Source organism: Nannospalax galili, unplaced genomic scaffold (assembly GCF_000622305.1).
Source record: "Nannospalax galili isolate Female #2095 unplaced genomic scaffold, S.galili_v1.0 scaffold1191, whole genome shotgun sequence".
NCBI classification, from domain to species: Eukaryota; Metazoa; Chordata; class Mammalia; order Rodentia; family Spalacidae; genus Nannospalax; species Nannospalax galili.
The window spans coordinates 449197-454231 of NW_008330570.1; the positions used below are offsets into that span (position 1 = coordinate 449197).

The following is a 5035-nucleotide window of genomic DNA, read 5'->3' on the forward strand; positions in this document are numbered from 1 at the left end:
CTGCCCCTCCCCCTGGACGGGCAGCTACTTACAGAGCTTCGGGGCCGCGGCTCACACCTGAGCCGGACCGCAGAGGGGCTGCACCTGGCCTTATGGGTAGGTTCCTGGACAGAGCCCTGGGGATACTGGGGGCGGGGAGGTGGCTGGGCCGGTGGGAGGATCCCCGCAGCCCTCTGTGTTTGAAAAAGTCAAGTATGCCTTCCCGGCCCACCTGAGTTCTGGGGATGCTGACTTAGTGTCGTCCTATCCACTCCCGTTCAGGAGCCCCAAGGCCCACTCTTCAGCCGGCCCAAGTGGCACCTGGCCTGCTCAAGGGACAGGAAGAGATCCCCTGGCAATAGTAACTGCAGGCTGGGGAGCAGGCGGCCTGGCTGAAGGCAGTTGAGGACCAGAAGTTGGTTTGGAAGCAGCCGGAGCTGAGCTGTTGGCAGATGGGGTGCCTGGCAGTTCTGGTTGGCCTGTGTGTTTGCTTGGGGAGGACCATCCTGTCCTTAAGGCCCTACCATCCTGAGGCCTCTGGAGAGAAACAGCCTCCTCCCCTGAGACACCCCAATATTCCTTTAATCACCAGGAAGCCACTGAGCCAGCAGCCAGAAATAAGTGGTGGGGGGTTACAGGGAGCAGTGCGACCCTCCGGGTATTGGGGGCAACTTGGTGTCTTGTGACACTGGGATAGCCCAAACCCGCTTGGTCTTGGGGGCTGTGGCGTTCAGACCTCTGACCTTTGGAATGGGAGTCGCAGAGGGAGGTGGAGCTGGTACAGCTGCCTGAGGAGATGGAACTGGATGGGGAGGCTGTAGTCAGTGGCGTTACCAGCGGCTTTCCTGTGGTGGGGGGACCCCAGGCCAAGTGGCTTCTTTGAGCCAGAGGTAGTGGGGGGATGGTGTAGTGTCCCTCTTGGGTCCTGCTCTGTCTTGGGCCTGGGAACCTAAATATGGGAGGCATTGTCTGCCTGGGGAGGAAGAAGGGTTGGCGTAGTCAACGTGGGAAGGAGGATGGTTCTCCTGCCAGGCTATTTTAATGAGCCCCTCCCCCACCGGCCATGCTGCCCCTCTTCCCCTTTCCTCCGGCCTCCTGCTGCTAACCCCCTCCTTTGCGCTTATCCTGGTGGAGGCCTCCTTCCTCCTCTGCCAGCCCAAGCTGTGCTGGGCGCGTGCTCTCCTGCACTGGTGGGTTGGGGTTGAGGATGTTGAGCAGCTATCATCAGCAGCATCTGACAAGCTGGGGGAAGAATTTTCAGGAACTCATGGAGGGGGCGAGGAGAGAGACAAAGGGTCTGTGGGGGAGTAATAAGGGTGGCAGGCACGACTCCCTTAGAGACCTGGCAAGCCTCTGGAGGAGCCCTCTCCCAGCAGCTTCTGCTGGTTGTGAAATGGTAGCAGCCCTTTACTCTACTAGCTGCCTGCCTCTGCTGGCTGGGAGGCCTCATCAGGCCTGCACCCCGAGTCTTTGAATCATTAGAGAGGCTGCATCTTAAGATGGGTGTGTCATCCCTGTCCAAAGCTCTAGGTGGCATGGATGGAGGAGGGAGCATACAGCTGGGCTAGGGCTTATCTCTTAAGTGTTAATTGGTGCAGCTAGTGGTCCATGGAGGGGAGAGAGCTTCTGAAAGGAAGGAACTCCACCCCAGAGGCCCAACCTTGGTACACCTTTGGGCAAGAAGGTCATTGCTAATTGAAGGAAGTAGGGAGAGAAGACCTGGCCAGGTGAAGGTTGAGCAACTGCTTCAGCCATGAGCTAGTTTCCTAGCTGTTTAGGGTGTAGGGGGGAGGATGCATTATCTCATTTAGAATCACCATAAGAAGCAAGTTGTTGGTTGCATGGAGGCAAAAACATGAAGACTAAAGTAGAATATTAGATCACTCACCTTAAGTGGTCCATTGCCAACCTTTGGGAGAGGTCTTGGAATTACTGATACATATATGCCTCAAATTCTTAAACAGGTCAAGAAAAGTGACCAGAAATCTTGCAGTTTAAATGTTGTTTTAGGTGGGAGCCAGTTTGGAGAGGGGACTAAGCCCAGTCAGCTACTGATGAGTTATGACAGCAGGCCCATGGTGTTCTGACTAGCTCTCATGCTCTTAGAATCTCAGTCTCAAGTTATCTTTTTTTGGGGGGTCTTTTTTGAGACAGGGTCTCTCTGTAGCCCCAGCTGGCCTGCAACTTGCTTTGTAGACCAGGCTGGCCTTGAACTCACAGAAATCCACCTGCCTCTGCCTCCTGAATGCTGGGACTTAAAGGTGTGTACCACCACACCTGGCTCAAGTTGCTTTTTTTTTTTAATTATTTTTTATGGGGGCTGGAAAGATGTCTCAGCAGTTAAGAACACTGTTCTTGTAGAAGACACAGGTTCTATTCCCAGCACCCACATGGCAGCTAACAACTGTTCGTAACTCCAGTTCCAGAGAATCCAAGAGTCTCTTCTGTCCTCTGTGGGCATTGCACGACACGGGTGCACTCACCTACATGCAGGCAATACATACATACACATAAGATAGAAAAAAAAATTTTTTTTTAATTCTTTTTTCTTTTTGAGACATGGCTTCTTTGTACAAAGCCCAGGCTGGGCTCCCAACCAGCAGTCCTCCTTCCTTCCTGGTACTGGGATTTCCAGTGCATACTATGCCTGCCTCCATGTTCTGGTCATTTTAAGAAATCTTTTTCAAGAAAGTTTTTGTGATGATTTTATTTGTATGTGTGGGTACATGCTGTCATAGGATTGTGGAGGTCAGAACTTTCAGGGTTGGCTCTCCTTCCACCATGTAGATTCTGAGAATCCAACTTAGGTCCTCAGGGGTGATGCCTAGCACCTTCACTGCTAAGCCATGATGTGGCGCTGGTCTCTCTCTACTTTTTTATTTTTGGTCTTTTTGAGACAGGGTCTCCCTATATCCCCAGCTGACCTAGAACTTGGTATGTTCCCCGTCTGCCTCTGCCTCCTGATTGCTGGGATTAAAGGTGTACATCATACCTGGCTCTGGTCTCTTTTTTAAATTTTATTTTATTTTATTTTATGTGTATGCATGTATTGCCTGCATGTAGGTAAGTGCACCCGTGTTGTGCAATGCCCTCGGAGAATAGAAAGAAGAGGCTCTCGGATCCCCTGGAACTGGAGTTATTGACAGGTGTTAGCTGCTGGGATTTGAACCCTGGTCTTTTGTAAGAACAATCAGTGTTCTTAACCACTGAGCCATCTATCTAGCCCCTCTTTTTTTAAATCTTAAAGATAGATTTATGTTCATAGGTCCAGGTTCTTGGAGAAAGCTATGTGTTGAAAGGCATGTTGACAATGAGATTAGGGGAGGGATCTGTGGTAGAGCATATGCAGAGTCATGCACAAGACTCTGGGATCAGTCCTCAGCACAAGAGAAAAGGAAATGGTCAACTTTCCTTTCCCATCCCCTCCCCCATCTGGTGTTTGGTAAAATTAGGTGCAGAGCCTTGAATTTTGAGTCCTAGGTTTACTAAGGGAAGTGTGATTAAGCTGAAGTATCCAAGATAGAGATCTTTAAGGAGATTTTGAGATGGAATTGGGCATAGTCTCAAAAATGGGTGTGGTACAACGAGAAGGATAAGGGATGATTCTGTGGGAGAACAAGTGAGGTTTGGATTGTTTGTTGGTGAGACAGCAGAGACAGTGCCTGGTCAGATTGCTCAGCAAATAATTGAATGAATATCTGCAGTTAGGGTCAGAAAGGTGCCCCTATAAAGTTAAGAGCATACAGTGTACTGACTATGTAATCTGAATGAACTTTAGTGACATCTGAGCATGAAACAGCTGGACTTTTGTAGAATTTTCTAACTTTAGGAGCAGATGCAGTTCGTGTACTCTTTAAAGCACCAGGAAGGATTGCAGAACTAGAATTGTGGCATGGAAACTAGGAAGAAGAGTTGATTGCCAAGGGATACTGAAGGGAAAATTTAAAGTGCCCTTTTTTGCTTAGGAAGCAAGATAGGAGTGTTTGGAGCCAATATTCTTGCCTGAAGAATGATAGACAGTTCATATTTGAGTATAAGTCAGCTCTTGTGGTATATGCCTTTAGCTCTAGCATTTGAGAGGTGAGGCAGGATGATCAGTTCAGGATTGTCCTCAGCTACATAGCGAGTTTGAGGCTAGCCTGGGCTTTGTGGATCCCTGCCTCAAAAAAACGAAAATATGGGAGCTTGGAGAGATGGCTCATCAGTCAAGAGCAGTGACTGCTTTTGCAGAAGACCCAGGTTTGATTCCCAGCACTCACATGGTGGCTAACCATCTGAACTCTAGTTTCAGGGGATCTGACGCCCTCTTCTGACCTTCTCAGGCATTGCACAACACCAGTGCACTTACATACATGAAGGTAATACACTCATATACACTAAAAAATAATAACTTTTTTTAAAAAAAGAAAATGAGGGGCTGGAGAGATGGCTCAGCGGTTAAGAACACTGACCTTCCTAAAACAAAGACCTCTGTTGGGCGTGGTGGCACACACCTTTAATCTCAGCACTTGGGAGGCAGAGGCAGGTGGATCTCTGTGAGTTCAAGGCCAGCCTGGTCTACATAGCAAGTTCCAGGACAGCGGGGGCTACAGGGAGACCCTGTCTCAAAAAGAAAAAGAAAAACAAAAACAAAAAAAACAAACCCCCCAAAGACCTCTAGATAGGCTAACTAAATTGACCAGATGGACAGTAGTGGGGAATGGCTGGGGGTGCCGACAACACAGCAGACAGTAGCAGGGATATCAGAGTTATAAGGGCTCTAGTTGGGGGAGGGAGGCTATGGGAGAGTGCCAGCTGGGAAGTGGGTGTATAGTTGAATAAGATGGTTTAGGATGTTCTGTGTGATACACACACACACACAAATCAAATTTAAAAAAGTATTATATTTGAGGAGGAAGCATGGAAATTTACATCATGGTAATTAGTAGAGGTTATAAACATTACCATTGAAATCTACCCGATGACTTTATAACATACACAGGTGCCAAGGATCCAAGTGCAACCGATTATGACTAGTAATAATCAGATACATACAGATTAGAGATGCATGTGCCAA

General features: G+C 48.6%; 1 protein-coding gene across 2 annotated transcripts in view; it reads left to right on the forward strand.

Annotated features, from left to right (window-relative positions):
* The window catches only part of Dnmt3a (DNA methyltransferase 3 alpha), a 112814-nt gene that overhangs the window by 92627 nt on the left and 15152 nt on the right, over nt 1–5035 (forward strand). Inside the window, exon 1 of one of the 2 annotated variants that reach the window (XM_017802146.1) lies at nt 7–96. The exons of the other annotated variant lie outside the window; for it this stretch is intronic. The gene's annotated coding sequence lies outside the window, so the exon portion shown is untranslated. Of the gene's footprint in view, nt 1–6; nt 97–5035 lie in introns of those variants that run through there. 2 annotated transcript variants of the gene reach the window in all.